This window comes from Camelus ferus, chromosome 1 (genome assembly GCF_009834535.1).
Source record: "Camelus ferus isolate YT-003-E chromosome 1, BCGSAC_Cfer_1.0, whole genome shotgun sequence".
NCBI classification, from domain to species: Eukaryota; Metazoa; Chordata; class Mammalia; order Artiodactyla; family Camelidae; genus Camelus; species Camelus ferus.
In genome coordinates, this window is record NC_045696.1 from 75,404,451 (window position 1) to 75,425,294 (window position 20,844).

General features: G+C 36.7%; 1 protein-coding gene and 1 long non-coding RNA gene across 6 annotated transcripts in view; one reads left to right on the forward strand and one right to left on the reverse strand.

Moving 5' to 3' along the window:
* Window positions 1-20,844, reverse strand: part of KCNMB2 (potassium calcium-activated channel subfamily M regulatory beta subunit 2) — a 229,831-nt gene that overhangs the window by 191,834 nt on the left and 17,153 nt on the right. For 3 of the 5 annotated variants that reach the window (XM_032483962.1, XM_014558414.2, XM_032483957.1), the window contains exon 2: window positions 17,192-17,299. The exons of the other annotated variants lie outside the window; for them this stretch is intronic. The gene's annotated coding sequence lies outside the window, so the exon portion shown is untranslated. The remainder of the gene's footprint in view (window positions 1-17,191; window positions 17,300-20,844) is intronic. 5 annotated transcript variants of the gene reach the window in all.
* The window catches only part of LOC116664969, a 111,434-nt gene that overhangs the window by 32,364 nt on the left and 58,226 nt on the right, over window positions 1-20,844 (forward strand). The window lies entirely within an intron of this gene.

Below are 20,844 nucleotides of genomic sequence, written 5' to 3' on the forward strand. Positions count from 1 at the left end.
TCATTTTAATATGTATTAATAACCCTAAGGCAGACATTTCATCCATCAAGTAAAGATGTGTACTTTAAGATTGTTCACTTAAAAGTTCTAAATCATACATTATATTGAACTCAAAGTACATTATTTCTCTTTCCTTCTATAATCAGTTGTACTTATGGAAAATTGTTCCATCTTAAAAGAAGACTAAGATCATTAAGTTCTTATTTTGTGTCCCAAATTTTCTATACACCAATCTCTCTTTTAATCATAAATTCTACCACTGAGAAGCTGAGTTTCAGAAAAGTTAAATAACTTGCTTATGGCCAGTGAGCCATTTAGTGATGAAAATAATACTTAATCCAGGTCTTTCTCTGCACCAAGAGAAATTGTTATTTACTTCTTATAAATGTATATATAAACAAAATCATATACAAAGTCCTCTATTTCTGGAATATCTAAAGGAGACATACAAAAATGATGTAGAAAAAAAAAAGAATCATTCTGCAGGGGAAAGTTCAATGTAAATTAACTTGAAGGGGAATTAGTGATGCATGTGGGAGAAGGTCATCTGAAATAAGAGACCTGTTGAATGATTTCCAACTGTATTTGTAAAACTAGATGATCCATGATCTGGTAATTACATGATCATGCCTATAATAAGAAAGTAATTAAAATATTTTAGTCAATCTACTTATCTGATTTGTATGAGCTTAGGGTGATATATAAAAGCTGGCAGAACTTGAGAATGTAACCTCTAAATTTGGGCAAAAACTTCCGATAAAAATTATATTTTGATGAGATAGAGCTGTGGAAATTACAATGCACTAAGGCTAAATAAATGGTGAAGTGTAGGGACTTTGATTTAAAATGATGTTCCTAAAGGGGATGACATAAATATATGCAAATAAAGTTTTTCCCAGTGAAACTAGTCTTGATAATGCACTCTCCATTGAACACCATGAGTACGTATTATAAGCGTTTTTGGATTACTCACAGTTTCAAAAAATGTAGGATTGGTTGTTATCTACCTGGCTTGGGATCCAATGTTCTTCCCTTCACTCTACTTTATACTAGTAATGATCATAATCCCTTATTGTCTAAAATTGCTTTTACATTCCTTATATCGTATTGGCTTTTACCATATCAATAATCCTGTGGAGTAGGAATCCTAGCCAATTGCTGTCATTTCTTACTGTCACTAGAACTTATTTTCATCATCTTGGATTTATGCTTCTACATGTTTGTAAATTGATTATTCATAGCTCATAATAGCTAGTATACATATTTTAAGCTTGATATATTCATTTTAAACTTGGTTGGGAGGAGAACTAATGTAATATCTTAGTAGTCTTGCTAAATTTTTCTTATGGTTATTACATAACCCACTACTGAACCACACTGCTCATTCTATTCCTCTTAATTATTGGGTACAACTTCCTTCTGTAACCTTACCCTGCTAAAATTAGCATCTCTTCCCCCTCCCCACTCCCAGGTATTCTTATTATATATTTAATATTTCCATAGCATTTACCACCAGCTGAATTTATCTCATTTGTTTATTTTCTTACTCTTATTATTGTTTCTCCCAACTAGAATGAAAGCATCATGAAGGCAGGGACTTTAATAAAAAATCTTGTTCATCTTTAATAAAAAATTGTGTCATCTAGTACATAGAACAAAAGGTGATGAGTGAATTAATGAATGTGTGGATGAAAGAGAAAAACCAAACAGTCATACTTTGAGCCACATGACCCGTTCCTCCTGATGATCAAAGCCAGCTGGACAATGGTTGGGCACATGATTTAAGGGCAGCCAATCCTTAAGTTCCACAGGAATGTATGACATGGCCTGGTATAAAAGACAACGTATAGAGAGCAGCCCTAAGGTAGAGTCTGAGGCCAAGTTGGGTAAGCACAGGTAGAGTATGAAGAAGTGCTCATAAAGCAGAGAGAGAGAAAAGATATGCAAGGGAGAAAGAAAGCTCACGAGGTTCTGTAGTGAGAGGAAGAGGAGCCCTGTGAAGAGCCAAGTTAAAGTGGTGGAGACAAAGAGTAAGGAGGCACAAGCCCTGCTGTCTGGGGCCTCACTGCCACCTGGGTCTGTAAACAAGCTTCTGCTTCTGGCTCTTCCTCCAGGAGGACCTGCTCTGCCTGGCATCTTCTTGTCTGTGATAAAATGTGTTTCCTTGGTTTGTGTACCCTTAGTGGACCTGTTTTTACACCTGAAAGTACCTCAGTCAGCTATCCTACCTGATGTGTACTTTAGAATGTAACATGTTCCATTCTGTTCTTGAAAAAAATCATCTAACCTTGGAACAAGATTTTATGGTTTTAGAGTGCTTTAATGCATATTATGCCATTTGTTCCTGAGAGTAACTCCTCTCTATAAAGTGGTTCTTGATTTCCTCTGGATGGGGAGTTTCTGTACTTGATCTATGTTGATCTCTCTTTTAGCATGACTCAGGGTTTATTTGTACAAATGCTTTACCTTTGCTATTAGACACTCAGTATCTAGAAGGCAGAGACTAAGTCTTGTTTATTGCATTGCTTATAGCATTTAGTATGGTGCATCATAACATTTTTGCAAAATAAAATCTTTGTTCCAATATTGAACTGATTTTAAGATTTAATGTAAAGAATTTCCATGAACTCTGATTACAGTTATTTATACTAATGAATTAGACCTTAAGTTATGAATTTTGGAGTTGTTATTTGAAATATTTCTTTCCTCAAATATGTATGTATGTAAATATTTTCTCAAATATTTCTATTTGTGGTTATATTTGCATTATAACCCTCACAATGTCCACAATAGTTTCTGGAGAACCTCCTATTTTGTTGTATGAATTTGTAAATAAGTGATCCAAAAGAACACTAAAAGCAGGCATTCAATTATAAAATTAGTGAACTAGGTGCTAGATCCATTTCTTTTATTTATTCCAAGCCTTTGTTTAGATTTTATTCTTCAAAATCATAACTTTTCATACTATATCTCAATGAGGTTCTTCAGATTTGGTGACTGCATTTCTTACTATGTAAGTGGTGTTCAGAGGACTGACTCTGGGGTCCATAATGTCATTCATTATCCAAAGGATTCATATTTGCCTCAAAAACACTGGAATTTCCCTTTGTTTCATCTTGCTATTTTACTTTTAAAGATACAAAACTGAAGAGGGGTGATAAAAGTATTCCAACAACCAAAATGCAAAAGATTACAAGTCTTGCTCAAGGGCAGAAGAGACAGCACTAGAATTTTGCATAAGATGAATAAATCTCCTTTTTCATTCTCATGAGATGATTGTGATCTCATATGTTGGAGATACTTGGTAATCTTACATTAATATTAGATAGAATAGAGTGTAAGAATAACATTTGGTCTTCAGGTGGTAGTGCCTTGAAAAAATCACGAATTTCTGTTTCTTAGCTACTCATATGTTTCTTTAGAATACCCATTTCTTAATGGGTATTTCTTAAATGGCTGTTCATGCTTTCACTAATTATTTGGTAAACATTTATCAAGCACCTGCTATATATTGCAATGTATTGTGCTAGGAACAGGGGCAATAAGATAAAACATAGAAAGATACACTCAAACAACTGATTACAAAATCCTGTGATAGGTGCCAACGTAGAATCTAATAGTTAACTCTAATCTAGATGTGGACAAAGGAGAGAATCATCAACCCGGCTTTGTGGAGGAGCAGAAAGATGCTCGAGGAATCTTACAGACAGACGCTTGAACTGGCTTTGAAGAAAGAGTAGAGTTTTTGATAGAAAAGAGTAGAGTTTTTGAAGAAAGAGTAGAGTTTAGAAAAGAAGGGAGATTATAGTCAGAAATGTGGTGAAGTAAAATGATATGGACTATCCTGGATAACTGCAAAGTTATTCATTTTAACTGGAAAAAGAAAGGCAAGTGTTGGAGAAGGAGTTTGGAGAGGAAAGGATGATTAGTTCATGGATGGCTTGGAAGGTCAGCCTAAGAAATGTATTCTTTATCCTGAGGAAACTAGGGAACCATTGGGAGGTTTTGAAAAAGGAATGGCAAGTTCAGAGTTTCACAATATCAAAGGTAATGCGGTGGGGGCAAGGCTGGGATGGGGAGATTATTCCTCAAATTGATATGTGTTGACAGCATTTTAGAGCAAAGATTGCAAGTGAAATAATATATTACTATCAATTGCTATTATTATTGTTCACACACATAGCAATTTTAAAGTTCAGAAATTAAGGGTTATTGGCTAGAACAAGTTTAAGCAAATGATTAAATACCATTCCAGAAAGCACATTATGTCTACCTGTCCACCTGCCTATCCCTGTCTTCACTTCAGCACAGGAAAATAAAGTGGAGATACACTGCAGAATATGTGAACACATGTGAAGAGAGGCAAGTGGATTATTTCCTACTTTCATGGAGAAGGTGTGTCTGATAATGTGTGTTCATAGGAACATGAGGAATAGTGGTGTAGAATAGGGCTTGAATCTGTGGAACTGGGCTTAAGATCCAGTTCTAGCACACACTAGTTACGTGACTTTGAAAAGTTAACTGATTTCTCTGAGCCTCAGTTTGTTCATCCTTAAAATGGGGTAAGTGATTCCCACCTTATCTATTTTAAATGGTCATTGTGAGAATCCACTGAGATAATGTCTTAAGTACAGAAGTGGTTAATTTATGTATGCTTTCAAAACAAGGTATTCCTGAAGAATACCAATAGCAAGAGATCATTATTAGATGATCATTAGAACATTATTAGACAATCTTTCTTCAAAATGCTTAAGTACAACTATCTACTCTAGAAACTAACTTACTATCTTAGGTTTATCCCTCTCTGATTTGTTTTCCACTGTATAAATTGATGTACAAATGTAAGAATTAACTTTTATGAGTGATGGTGAAAATTTTACCATTTTGAATGCTACAATGATTGTTTCTTCAAGCAACAAGACATTTTCTAGGATTAGCTGCATGGAATACATGCTAAAGAACAGTAGTTGGATCAGAGCACATGATTTATTTTTAATTACACCTTTAAAAAAGGGAAATAATTTTGTACAGAGGAAAGAGAATTTCAGGTGGAATCATATCACTTGCTCATTTAACTGACTCAATTAGGCTATGAAATTATATCTACAGGAAATGTAGATTCACACATCCATACAATTCACCTCACTTACAAATATTCCTTCAATATTCCATCACTGAATATTTACTTAACACATTATTAGAGGTTGCTTGGAAAGATACATCAGCATTAGAATTGGAACTTCAAAGCATTTCCAGCGAAACTTGAAAGCATTTGAAACTCTGGTAATCTTAAAAGCTTAGCCATATTTTATGTTCTCTTTATCTGCAAAGTAATTACTGTGGCAGGATCATATAGAACTGACTAGAGCCCAAGAGAAGAGAACTGTTGAGCTCTAGTCAGTTACCTTTGTCCAAAGCTGCATGAACTGGCTTGTCCTGCTTAAGGGAACTAAAATGAATATCCATAGATCTCACTATGATGATAAAAAAATGTCCACAAAAAAAAGAGCATCACAAAGAATTTTGTTTTTCTTCTTAATTTTAGAATCTGAAGATTTGAAACTCCAAGCAGTACTGTACCAAGACTGCTCAGGTTCACGGCCAGTAGATGGCTCTCTTTTTTAAAGCCAAGATGCTGTCCAATGTACTGAATTGAGGGGTTCAGATTAACCTGTATCATAAAGATGACTGAAGTAATGGAACTTTGAGGCCATTTCCTCCCTAGTTAGGTGAACTTGCATGGAGAGACATAATCAATGTTTTAAGTGGATCTTCCTTGTCTCTATAATTAGGATGCAAGCTCATTGAGGTCTCATTTCATGCTTGCACATTTACATTGACTTTTCCTTCTGCCCTTATTTCTCATCTATGCTGCAAATTGATGATAAAGCTTGTGTTAGATCTAAATTATTTGATTGTAGGCAATGCTGACACATTTTACTGCATAACACGCTTTTCCAGTTCTTCTTATATAATACTCTAAAGCATCTATCATAAGAAAAAACTGGGGTTATTTTATTTTATAACCATAATTTATGTCTTATTCCAATCACATTATCTAAATTATTAGATGCCATCTATATTTTAGATGATGCTAGTCAAAAGGAGAGTTATAGAAAAAAATACTTGAGGAATAAAACTATACCCTATATATATACATGTATATACATGGGGCAACTAAAAAAATAGAAAGAATGGAAGTGTAATAAATTTGAGATTGTATTCAAGAGGCACATAAGGCCTCAGTGTTTTAAAAGTATGTGGTTCATTTGTGGAGGGCAACAGGGGAGACATGGTGTAATGGAAAAAGCACAAAATGTTTAAGTCAGAAGATGACTAGCTTTCTCTCTTGGGAAAAACACTTGAAGTCTGAATTTCAGCTTCCCAATCTGATAAAAATATAATATCCACTTCATAAATTTGTTGAATGATTACACTCTATAAGGTGATACAGGTAAAAACTTTTATGTAACTTGTAATGTAAGGTAGTATATCTTTTTGGTCAAAGCCCCTTTTGTTCTTGGTAAAGTCCATGGATTTGATTACTTATTTCCTCCTCTTTTTATAAAAAAGAAAACTGCCACATTTCATATTTCTCTTGACAGCGTTTCTTTGTGAGGAGGTTTTTGCTAATGCTTTTTGCTCTCTTTCCATTTACTCTTTGCTTCAGGATCAAGTGTTCAGCCTTTTTTCCCCCTCCACAATGGCTGTTGATAATGAAGTGGACAGGAACTAAGGGGTAAAGCCTTTATTACGCTGATTTATGAACAAAGGAAACTTTTAGCAAAGGCAAAAGGCATCATTATTGATCTCAGTCCAGAAAGAACTTTGAAATATTTTAATTACAATGAGCTTCTGTTGCTACAGTGTTCATTTTAATAAGACTTGATTTTCTAGTTTTATCGTTAATGAAGCATTTCCACATTTTCTCCACTCACTTTTCCTTTCTCAAGCTAAATAAAAATCCACTCTTAGGAGCTGCTTCTTTTTTTTTTTTTGTAGCAGGGCATGGTGAATGATTTAAAAATAATGTGTAATGCATGGTCCTCCTTTAGAGAGTTATAATTTGTTTCTCTAACATAATTTTAAATACATGAAAACCAGAAAACCTTAAGAGAGAAGCTTAGAAGTTCTGATAGGCAGAACTTTCAAGTTAGTGATGACTTGCAAGGTGCTGAAAATATACTGGGAGTATTAGCCACAAACTAACTCATTCTGTGTATTAAGAGAAACCATCATTTATAGAAGAAAGAGCCTGTGCAGACCAGATTAAATGTGATAACTAACAAAAAGGAAAGCACATGTGGCTGCATTCTAGGTATCTTGCTCAATGTCAGGAACGGGAACAGTGTACTGTGAGAGTTATACTTCTGGGTAGTAACATGATTATTTCATTTTTCAGCCCCTTTATGATATAGATCAGGAAAAAAGGCAAGCAATAAAAAGATATGAGTTGAAGGAAGCATAGATACAAAAACCATTGGCAGAATCAGTCCTGCATGATTGCTCAGGATGACTGAATTTTGAGGTAGAAGTTCTGATGTCTTCAACTCTCTCAGAAGGTCAAAGACAATTAAATGTATCCCATCCCCCTAAATATTTACATTGGTAGAATTCTTTACCACTTACGAAGTGTTTTTATATATGTTATCCCCTTAAATTAAAGAGTGCTTACAATGTTCAGTGTTCCACGTGGTGAGGAAAACACATTCCCTACCCTGAGAAAACATAGGTCCTGAGGCGGTCTGGGGCATGTAACAACTGACTACAGTATTTTGGAGGCTCAAGGAGAGAACATACAGAAGATATAAAAATAATTACAGTAGGGAACGATAGTTGACGTCTATTATTTTGTTTCCTTGACATCCTATTCTTTGGGAAATTGCTCCTTTCTCTCATCACAGGATTCTAGAGAGAAGAGCACTCCTCTCCTTCCCCACACAGATGCAGTCACATGAGCCAAGGTGGCAAAAAAATGCCCTATCTTTCTAACCACTATAATTGGTCATTGTGATCAATGCAGGGCCAATTTAATCCAAGCAGGGGCCCTTGAATTCCTTTTGGGATAATTATTTGGATGTTTGAAGAGAGATCCTCTCTGTCTTTCTGAGGGCAAAGTCTATGTAAGTCTGAAACTGATGGTGGCTGCCTACTCTTAATACATGGAGAAAGACTTCTGGAAGATGTAGTCAGTCCAAAAGAAAAGGAGCCAAGAAATAGAGGATATTTTGGAGCAGCTGGATCTACCGATGCCAAGGCTGGGCAACTCTTGACATTTTTACTTAAGAAGCCAGTATATTTCATATTTGCTTAGATATGTTTGTTTCTGCCATTTAAATCCTGAGTTCTGTATAATATAGAGACTCAATTCTTTTGAACCAAGTCCTAATTTCATCTACCTATCTATCACTCAACCTATCATCTTAAAGATTTCACTGAATACTCCAGTTAGGATAAATATTTATTAGTTCAATGGGTACTCCTTGAGTGTCTTTCAAGCACTGGGGAGGCACTGCTTATACTGTACTTCTCCCTCTGCCTTTTTTTTTTTTAATCACTTCTTTTAAGAGCTGTGAAATACTGACTGTTAAACTGAGTGAATATTCCTGTGATCATAGCATGAATGTCATCAGAAGGTTTTGTACTCTTTCAAGAAGGAATTCCATCCTCTCATACTGGATGCTTGAGATATCACTGGCATTTATAAGTGTATACTTGGAGGGATTTGCATTTTGTCTGTGATTTTAAATGGATAAACAGAGAAGTGTCACGAAAAAAATAGCAGAAATACACTTCCAAGCCAGTATAGTTACACTTACAGAAGTGTAGTGACTATTCTAGTTTCAACAATTATTCAAGTCTTTTAACTCTGAAACATTTGCAAACTTGCTTTGACCCAGATAAAGGGGAGAAAAAGACACTATTCTTTTTTCTGCCTTTTGATTACATATCTTCATATCTATCTGTGTCTGATTATATATTACATTATAAACCAAGTCTTTATATTCATGGCAGGAACATGTGGGAATTAGACTTTCCATATGTTAATTTTCTAGGTAACTGAAAATTACCCCCTTAAGTGATAAAATTACTTTATAGCATTGAACTAGTTAAAGAGATCTTTTAAAATGCATTATATGTTTTCATGTTTTAAGTAAAGCATAGTAATAATAATATAGCAACTATTTAATAAGTGGGTTCCATATGGTGGTCTCTGTGTTAGCCTTTTACATTTAACATTTCATTTAGACCTACTTCTGTGATGGAAGAGATACAATACAATCCTTATTTAAGAGAGAAGTAAAATGAGGATCAGAATGGTTAAATAACTTAGCCAAGATCACAAAACCACAAGGAGATAAAGTTGGGATTTGAACTCACATCTGTCTAACTCCACGACTGCTGTTCTTAACATGATGTTGCCATTAAGAACATGAAGTGTGTGCTTTGCAAAGATCAAATCATATTCTCCCTGGCGTTCAGGTATTCTAAACCATTTTTCCTGGTGCAAATGGCCTTACACTACTCTTTCTTTCGAATTATACCTGCCTTTTATAATTTTCTCTATATTTTCTCCCTTATTGTCAGAATGCTAACTGTAGCTCTTTGCTATTGTAAGTAGACCTGGCTGTAACAAAATGCATCCTTCATTTCAGTAGATTGCTTCTTAGCTGCTTTAAATCTAAGTAAGTTTTCTAGGATAAGTGATTTCAGGTCCTTTGTATAGCCATGTGGAGGCAATAATGATGATAATAATATAGTGATTATTTATTGAATATCTTCCATAAACCACTAGATGTATTATTTATGTGGTCTACTTAATCTTTACTTTTGACATTTCTATTGCTTGCTCAGGACTTTTTCCCTTTATTTCCTTGGTCTCATGTAGGTTTCAAACAGATGATATTGACTAGTAAATGATATCTTTCTTAAGTGAGGTACTTAGACATATTACATATATTATATATAATGTATTTATATATATACACTTACATATATGCACACTCAGGAGCTCTAATTACTTACACTGACCTTTTTGCCTCTGGTCAAATATTGGCAAGGGTAAAGATGGGACTAAGAGAACCCAGAATGGTGATATCCCAAAGGCACCTTTGATAGAGTCAGCATGTGTTGGTTAGGAAATGATTTAACTACTTTGTTAAGTGCTGAAAGGTTTGAAAGCATCTTGTTAATTCATATGATTATGCATTATTATGCATCCTCATCACCTAGAGCTACAAGAAGTAGGAAGTTTATCTTTAAATGAATGCGTCTCAATTATTCTAACACCAGTGTGTTTTGTTGTAATTGTTCCTTTGGAGCCATTAGGTGGTGGTTAATCTGTAGAATATGAATACACATTTTAAAGCACAAAGCTGCTTCATGACTTTTTGCAAAGTTTGAATTGTAAGTGTATCTTCAGTAAAATAATTTTTGCTGAAATATCCTCACCCAAGCATCCTCACCCAAGAAAGACTCCCTGCATTATTATATGGATGTTTTAGGGGACATGGACCTAAGGGAAGGAAAGACCCTAAAGGGCAGCTAGTTCAACCATCTTTGGATACTTCAATTTATTCTTATGGTCGTCCCTGTCAGTGAGAGTCTGCCCTGCTCTAAAGGGATAATTCATTATCATTTTGTTTAATTTATCCACTCTCAATATTCTTGGAACTTTGGGAGTATTTTTTATTTTCTTATAATCATGTTCTTCTCTGTCTTGGTTGCCTGTTTCAGGGTTCTATCCCTCACTAACAATTATAATCTTCAGTGTTGTTAAACATTGTAGTACTTCTAAAAATCAAAATTCTGCCAACCATGGGATTTATACTGTGATGATGTGATTTTCGAGAATCCCGATTTTCAGCATGACACTATCTGAGAAAAGCCAGAGCAGATGCTAACTGCTTACATTTGGAGATATAAATACTTTGATAAAGTGTATGTGGAAGTGGTGTAATCAATAGCTGTGTGTACCTGACCAAGCCTGTCAGGGTAATTTAATAGTTGGAACTGCTGGAAAGAACTGCACTCTTGGGAAAACAAACTATATGACACAGCACCGTTTTGTGTAAATCTTCATGTCTAGAAGTGTGTGTTTATTTTTTTGGCAGGAAGATATGTTTATGGTTGCTACCATGGCCTCTGTCCATGCTTTAATTGACTTTCCTTGGAAAATTTTTGCCTTCTCTCTCAGGTAATTCTGCTTTGTATCATTTTCTGCCTTAGATAAACACATTTCAGGAGAGGACTGCCACACTGTAAAACTTAGAAGTAGATTCTGGAGGAAGCACTGTGCTGAATCCTGATTGCCAGTGGCTGCTTGTATGATTTTTGCCTTCATTATGACTTTTAATCTTTCTTGAACGGAACAGCACATATTTACTTAAAATAGTTAAATAATACAGAAGAGCAGGAAGTAGTACATGATCTCGTCATCCCAGCTCCTCACTTTCATTCTCTAGATGTAACTACTATCAACCACTTGGCAGATGTTAGTCCAGGCCTTTTATTACATACATACAGATGTAGATACACTTTATCAATAAAAAGTTGATTTGCTACATACCATATTTTTTATTTTTCACTTCATCTATTTCAATATTTTTATTGGAGTCAAGGTATTCTAGAATATAGATACATTGTTATTTTACTGAAGGACCTTTAGGTTGTCTGCAAATTTTCAATATTACAAATAATACTGCAGTGGAGACAATTGTACATAATATCCCCCCACACTTGTGGAGGTCTTCCTGAGGAATAAATGGCTATAAATGGAATTGCTGAAGCAATAATTTTGCTCCTTAAAATTTTTGATAGATTCTGCTGAATTACTCTCCAAAGTAATTTTTTATCGATTTGTAATCCATCAAAAGTATATGAGAGTTGGGCAAGTTTACTAAATTGAGCTCTAATTTTCTTGTGTTATAATATGGGCACAAATATCTTTTTCTCAAGGTTTATGTGAGGATTAGATGAAATAGCTTGTGTAAAGCATCTGGCACTGTACCTGATGCAAAGTGGGTGCTTCATAAATCTTCTTTCCCAGGTTTTTACTTCTCTAGCTGCTTCACTTTACACAAAGCAACAGTGCAGCAATTATTAGTTGGATCCAGTTTTTCCATCTTGATTATAGTCAGTGTTCTCAGCACTTCAATATTCATAGCTACATTAGTACTAAGTTTCATAAGTCAGAGTTGGTTCGGGTTACTATTGTCCTTATATTGTCATTATCCTTCTATGACACATGGTGCCCATTGTCATCAGAATTTCAATGTTTTACCAGTACTTTGCAGTCATCTTCTTGGTCTTCTTGTTGTGACTCTTAGTTTCCATAATTTTGGAGTTTTGAGACATGGATTTCTGTTTTGAACGATCCAACATCAAAATGTCCACATCTACTTGTTCAGACAAAATGTTATCAAGGCGGCTCTGAGAGATTTGCAGATACTAAGTTCTGATGGTCTTCATCACTATGCCCACGCCAGTTACTCCTTAGTTGGAGGACTCTGGGGGTACTCTGGCAGTTACTTTCCTAAGTCCCCACGCTTCCACTGAGACCACCCGTACTTTCTAGGATTGACTATAACTCCCCCATACTTCATTTTTCATGGGGACTTAATTTACAACTTCTGTTGGTTACCATCTTAGAGCCGGGATGAGTCTTATCTGAGAAGTAAGATGTGATGCAAGACCAATCAGTAGAGGAGAAATGTCTTTCACCTTACATATTTTATGCACGTTTAATGGGACCCAAGTTTACAAGTTACCCTAGAAAATCATCCAGGTAGGGACACTTTTCTCTAAGAATGTGTGGGCTTTGTATCCCTCAGAATATGGTCCCCCAAGCACCCCTGTGAGGTGCCCTCCCATCACCCATAACAGAACTCTTTTAAACCTTGAACAACTCTGAATACCAAACCTTAATATAATAGATATTTCTGCAGTGCTAACTCTGTGCACTGTTCTGAGTGCTTTACAAGTATTAACTCATTTAATCCTTAATGGCTGCCCCTTATTTTCTGGTTCTGCAATTTAAGGGAAGATAAAACATCTCTAACTCTTTCTTTATATAACAGCATTTGAATACTTTGAAGACAATCATTAGGTTCCCCAAGGGCTACTCTTTTTCAAGTTAAAGAATCTGGTTTACTCAATTGTTTCACATACTGCCTGACCGTGAGTTATTTCATTTCCTGACCACTCTCCTCTGAATGTCCTTTGATTTGATAATGACTGTTTCAGAGACTGCAAGCTGTCTGGTTCTGGCCCACAGATGTGTTTTGTTTGGCATGATGCCTTTTTTATTTGTTTTGTTTTTAAATAAAAAAGAAAAAGGAAAAGAAATGTGAAAGCCTTTCCACAATGCAGGCATTCTCCAGCTCCAAGCCTTCATCAATGCCTATTAATCCGGGCCTCGCTGCCCTTGGCCACTAAAAGTGTTTGAATTTGAGACCCCTGCTGAAGTGTCACATCTGGAACTGAACCTAGCTGTGGTCTGGCTACATCTCAGTTGAAGGGGGTCTTTCATTCTATGGCACTATCAATATTGCAAATTGAGATTTATCTGTTATAGTACATTTCCTTGGAATGCATTTTAACCCATGTGTGAACCATTCCTCTACACAGCCTCTGAAGATGGATTTGGTCATTTTTACCTTCAGAATATAGAATTCATTTGCACCAAAGCATTATTGAAGAGTGTACACTTTGTTGAGAGCTTAGAACTGGAGGCAAAAGAGAGGGTTTATAAAGCCCAACATTTTCCTCCAGATCTCTTTCCTTAGCCTTACATTTCTTGGCATTCTCCATCCCCATTCCCCCTCTTTCAGTGCAAGCACTTAGCTTTACTGATTCCTGATTCCTTTCCCAGAATCCTCTTTCTGGGGCTTCTCAATCTCTTTCCCTTAATTATTCAGAGTAGTTTAGTCCTCATCTAGCTGTGCCAAACCTGGTGGTCACGGCTGTCATCTCCTCAGCTGACAACAGAGCCTCCACTTATCAGGAACCACTTCCCATAGAAGGCTGCAAGAGATTACCATAACCAAAACATATTTTTACTGTCACAATAATATTCCTTGTTTTGGAGCTAGGCAGCATATCTAATCCAGCTCTCTCTTCTTCCACATGGAGAAACCCAGATCCAGAATGATAACATTTGTTAGCTGAGACAACAGATAGCTTTCAGAGAGGTAGGCATAAAAGCCAGCACTGGTACTTCCCAGGTCTCTCTCTATAACATTGGCTATGTATAATGTTACTAGAAACTCTGTTTACATATGAGCTGTCACTAACTCTAAGTACAGTAAGTCTTGGTGATATTATTTTAGATTTGACCTTGACCATACCAAAGCATATAACTGAATTTCCTCTCCCTTACATACACACTATATGCATCCCAGCTCAGTGGCTGAAAGGCTGCTGTATTTGTTTCCCTACTGAGTTTTGCCATAAAGTGCCTTTTGGAGCTTATGACAGAGCATTTTAAAAAATGTGAAGAACTACACAGTGGGAATTTCCAGCTATGCTAACACTAGAATCTAATGCAGCAATATTACAGAATGATGGCATTTTAGAGTGGAAAGAACCTTATAAATCGTCTAATCTGATCCTCCTCTACTTTTACCCATGAAGAGATTTAGACCTGAATGGGTTGGTCTTTTGCTGAGAGTCTTAGAGCCATTTAGTTTTGGGACCAAGACCAGAAGCTGGCTGTCCCGCCTCTAGTGCAGTTGTACAACTCTGCAGAGCTTTCACATATAAACAAATAAACAGGAAAGCCTAGTTCTCAGCACTGTTCTGTGTTTATTGATAGCAAAGGGGATCATGTGCCACTTATAGTAATCGCCTAAGATTTTATAATAATCCTTGCATTATCCTGTTAAACTGTGGCTGTAGCTCTGTGCGTAATAGATTGAAATCTATTATTCATAATGCCATCTTGTTCCTGTTCAAATAACATTATCATTATGACTAAAATTTTCTAAATTCATACTCAATTTCATAGCAGTGAGAAGAAAAGGCATTAGAATAAAGAGTTTTCATTTGTGAATTCAATTCAATAGATATTTTTCAAGTACCTACTGTGTGCCTAGTGCTATCCTTGACACTGTTTGGGAATTCAGACCCCAATATTGAGGGCTGTTATCTTCAGAGAGCTACTATTCTGTTGTGGGCTTCTGAGTGTCCTGGGACATCTGGAGAATGAGGCAATGTTGTTTGTAAGGAGGTGGAATAGTGTAGTGGGTGGTGGCATGGTTGCAGTGTTGGTTTGCATCCTGGTTCTTTTATTTACCAGATGTGTTATCTTGGGCAAAGAACTTCAGTCAAGTCGCAGTGTCCTCATCTGGGGATAAAAATAGCACTTACTTCAGAGAGTAATTTCAAAGATTCTATTAAAAGACAAGATAGAAATCACTTAGCACATGCCTCACTTGTAGTTCTCAAATATGTTAGCTAATGCTTAAAGTCTTTATTATGTCACTGAAGCTTAATGTGCTTTGAAGAGCAGTAAAACCAATTATCTCAGTACATTTAGGGGAAGAAAACTCGGGTTTTGGGTCTGAAATATCTTGATTTTATTGATTGACTGACGGCTAGTTGATTGAGTGAATTCTGTTGTGTGGCTCAATGTAGCCTGTTTGCCCACAGCAGCAATCTCTTGCTTTGACGAAGAATCCTAAGAGTAAAGTTAGGATAGCAATCACTTTGCTGGGGGTTATCTTCGGTTTAATTATGAATCATTTGTTCTTGGGAGAAATGTCCTCCAAATAGAAGTCTCTGTCCCTCTGACTGTCAGTGTTTCCTATTCACCTCAAGTTCTCAGACAAAGGTCTCCTGACTGGTTGGCAATTACTCGGGTTCCCACCCTGACTTATCTCAGCACCCTCAGTTGTTGCCAATAAATTCACCCCTCAGAGGAGAACATTTGAACCAAATGATACAAAGGTTTTGGAAAGACTTGAAGCATTCTGTTCGGTGATGTGAGATAATCAAATGAACTGACTAATTACTTGCCAAATATTTTCTTATCTTTTCTTCTCTTGTCTTTTTTTTCTTTCTTCCCTCCCTCCCTCTTTCCTTCCTTTCCTGTCTTTCCTCTTTCCTGTCTTTCCTCTATCCTTCCTTCCCTCTTCCTTTCTTTCAAGCTTTTTGGTTTTTGTTTTTTGTTTCAGTATATATTCATTTTTCTCTCTCCACCTCGCCGTCTCTGTCTGTCTGTCTCTCTGTGTATGTGTGTGTGTGTGTGTGTGTGTATATATATAATTCTTTTTTTAAACAGGGAAAATAATACAGGGAAACAAAATGATCTTAACAATGCATCTGTATAATCTAAAAGAAGAAAATTATGGCTAATTTTAAATGAAATGTTTCTTAAGCAACTTTGCAGTCAGGGTATTAATAATCATTTTACAAAGCGAGTGACATATACCAGAGCATATTGGAATATTAGGGATCCGTGAATTGCTGTCAGTTTGAATTTGTATATATTTTCCCATCACTAAAAATACTGTGATCTAATTTGCAGAGAAAAAAAATCCTGTAAAATAACACTGTTGTTAAATATGTTTGTGTGAGACAATTTCTACATATGCAATACCAATTAGAGATCTAAACACATACTTGGATAATTAATATGAGTAAAGATCAAAGACTTGTTGCATACAACAATCAGTTAAGATCTTTTTCCTGTAGTAATTTAGATGTTTGTATCTATTCTCCAAGTTAGTAAGTCTGTTCACATGTCTAGACAGAGCTTCTTTCAGAAAATTGATCAAACAGAAGAAAATTCTGACAGTAACATAATTGAGAATTTGAAAGACTGAGAAAAAACACACAATTCTAATATATTAGAATTGAAACCTGCAGCTTATGAACTGACACCACACCATTTTAAAAAATATTTCTCGTATACACTAGAATCAAGAAACAGCCCCAAATCCAACTGAGAGAAGGGAAATCACTTCCCTATGAAAGAAAGCTTTCCCATGAGTGATCATCTTCTCTTCCAGAGGCAGGTAACATTGCGTTCTCTAATTTTCCATCTTCCAGCCATTTTCCAATTCATCTAAACCAAAACCTTTCTGTTTAATTGTAGCCTCTTTCTGGATAGCAATCATCACCAATTCCTAGACCAATTCAAGAGGATGAATGCAAAACAAACACAGTTCTCTGGGATACTCTGGCTTACCTCTAGTGCATGCCACTCTGTCACGTCACTCTCTGCTTTGTTGCACACTCTCGGGTCTTTCTGGCCTGTCCACAGGGCTCCTGAGATGACCCAAGAGTGTACTGTATGCTTGAATGGGATTAAAAAAAAAAAAAGAAAAAAAAAAAGAAGAGAGAATGATGCCCAGAGGCCTTTGTACCAAGACAGAGTAGTCATTGTTCCATGCCCTCCCTGGCTGTGTGGGGTGAGGGAACAGAGCATTCAACCATGTAAGGTAAATAGCAACTAGCCTAGTGCCTGGTGCAACTAACCAAAGGAAGTGAAGGGGCCATTGAAGTGCAGGGCTAAAGGGGAGACTGTTGACTCAGGCACTCCTCTACTTTCCAGGTAAGAAACGAAGTTGAGACATAAATTTATTTATAATTTTAAAAGACCTGGAAATATGATCCATGCAATATTCTATGTAGTTTGTTCTAAACTATTTCAGGACGCCTTTGTGGAGCATGATGGCAAAAATTAAAATACAGGTGGTTAGAAATGGAAAGGGCCTGAGAGATAATCTAGCTCATTCATCTGGCTTTACAGATGAAACATGCAGACCCAGGGGGTTAAAGCTATGGTCCACGAACTGTGGCCACACAGCGCAGGAGACACACTGATTTTGTCAGCATGCACTGCCCCTTCTTCCTTACCTGGAACACGTCTTTTTACAGTCTTGCAGGCTCTATCTTGCTACCTCTCTGTGCTTGCAAGTTTTCCTCTTTCTCTTTGGTTGTATTTCAAACAGTGTACTGTGTGTGGCAACTGAATTATTATAGTTATCTGTATATTCCATAGGCAATTTAAAATTGGCTTGGGTTAAAATGGGAAACTTCACACTAGTCATAAGAAACTCTTAAGAGACGCAGCAATTCAATCTGGTTCACATAATAATAGCAATAAAGAAGAAATTGAACATTTTTTCTCTCTTGCAACGAGCTAAAAACAATTTATGGATTTCTTATTAATCCTCCCAGAAGAGCTACTGCCGTTTTGTTTACTGGGAACTTCAACCACAGAGGTCATGAGGCTGAGTATACACAGGAGCGGCAGGCGCTGGTGTGGGTATCAGACTTTATCTCGAGGTGCCTTGGTGGTGCTAACTTGCTGTTTGATCTGGTTGAATCACAGAATCTCTCTGCACCTCAGTTTACTCATCATTTAAATGGGAGGAATTGCCCAAGGTGATCCCAAGAAGCCTTCGTGGACAAGATCTAAGTGATTTCACAGAGATCTGAGCCTGCGGCTTAGATTTTCTCCCTCTTGCTACTCCTGCTTAAAGTCTTCCCTGAGGCTCTAGACCTTTTCTGTTCTTCTCAGTTCCCCCTGTTTATAAATTTTCTTCTTCTTCTCTTTTTCTGGGGAGGAACAAGAAAGACAGTAATGCCTTTTCTATGTCAGGGATTGGCCAACAAATAAGAGTAGAGAGAATTAAGCAGTAAATGGACAATTACCTTATTTATTCCTGGTGGAATCCTAGTAGTTGTTCAGGACATTTAAATTTTTTTCATGATTCAATGTCACTCCTGCCTGCTTACTTGAAGCATCTCACCTTCTACTTTCTTAAACTGAAATCATCCATTATGGGTTCTTTGAACGTTCTTCCTTCAAAATGTTTCTGCTCTTAATTCACCCTTTCCCTACTCCCCATTCCAAAGTTACCCTACTTCCATTTTAGAGGAAGAAGAGTGCCTGTGTCATCCAAAGTGACCCTCTATTATGGCCTTAATCCAATGCCCAGTTCTTCTAAGTCAGTGGCTCTCTTACTTGAATACATATTAAAATCACCTGGGAGAACTAATAAATAATAGAGGTTCCCGCCCTACCTGAAGCAATTTAATCAGAATCTCTGCACATCAAGACTAGACATTAGTATTTTAAGGGTCCCAGTTGAGTCTAGTGCTCAGAAATGGTAGATAACCATGGCTCTGGGGTCTTGAAATATTAATTAATCTTTATATATTCTTCAACTTTAATCCATTTTACTGCTCCTTCTCATCAGTGTGCAAATGTGCTCAGCCTTCTGTTATCTTAATCAAACACCTTCCCTTGTCCCTCAAGTTATGATTCCATGCATTGTCTTTCCTCCTAGTTTGCCTTCTCTATAGTTCTGATCCAGGCCAGTCCTGAATAACTTTGAGGGCACCACATGTCCAACAAAGTCCCTCTGTCTTCATCCCCCTCCAGGCTCTCTGCAGGGCGACACTCCTGATCCCCACTGCCTCTGTGACGTCTTCTCTTCCTTGGATTTCTGTGATTCTATGTTCTCTTGGTTTTTTTTCCATGCCCCCCAAATTTCCTTTAATTGTGCCTAAGTGTAAATGAAGTCATGAAAATGGCTCTGAAATCTGCATCCCTCTCCTGAGTAGCAATTTACCTCACAGGGAGGCTTCCTTATCTGGATGTTGTCCCTCCACCTCAAACTCAACATGTTCCAAACCCAGCCTCATCCTCTTCCATCAGTTCCATTCTTTCCCTGTGATCCCCCATGAAACTGACCAACACTGTCTTCCCAGTTTCCTGGGCTTAAAAATTCTGGTTATCTGTCACTTTTTCTCTCTCTTATTTACACCCCATGTCCCATGAATCACCAAGTTGTGTCTCTTTTACCTTTGTAAATTTTAGGACATCTGTTTCCTCCTTTTCACTTTTAATTCTTACTTCACCCCCTGTTTTAAGCCACAGGTCAAATACTCACTCCCCTATGGTATTCCATACCATAGCCATTCCAAATGCATAGTCAAAATTAGCCTTCTTCTTCTTGGCAGTCCTAAAACACTTCATGGGTCTAGGGTGAGATTTAGCAATTCTACTTTTTAGTATATTACTGCTTGTGCTGTTTTCATTACTTAATTGCAAACTGCTTGATATTAGAGACCATATTTTTTTGGATGGAGTTAGTATTAAGAACAAGAGACTTATAATATATCTGAGTAAACAAAAATACACACACATACACACCCCACAATCACAATACACTGGAGACTGTTATACATCATTAAATGTAATGTTGGCACAGGGCTTTGTGAACATTTATAGCCACACTTATCATACCAGCACATATTATATATGTGTTATCTTATTCAAACCTCCCCAAGCCCTACAAGATCAGTATTATGAGAATCCACTTTATAGATGGAAGTGACTTGAAGTGACTTGCCTAAGAAGACACAGTCAGTAATGGAAGAGCAGAGGTCAAATCCAGATATAAAAGTTCATGCTCTTAACACTGTATGATTTCCTTAGATTAAACCTTATCCTTTGCTTGCACATTGAGAGTTGATGGACCAGGGGAGAAGACCCTTTGCTAAGGGAAGGGTTGTAGATGGTGAAGAGCAGTTTTATTTCTGAAAAATAATAAAACGTTTTGTATATTCTTTCTTTTGACTCTCATTGTTCTTGTAACCTCCCAACTTGAGCAGGAGGTAGTGGGGGTGGAGGGGTTTCAGCTGCACTGTGTGAGGACACCCTTCTAATGTGCCAGCTCCTCTGGTCTGTTAGCCCACCATTTGCATCATCTCTTTTTTTCAGCCTGAAGGCTTTGTCTTTAAGAAATCTAGGTTAAAATGATAAGACCCTTGGACTTGGTCATACATTCTTATCTGTTAATAGTTGAGGAAGAATTTATTAGACAA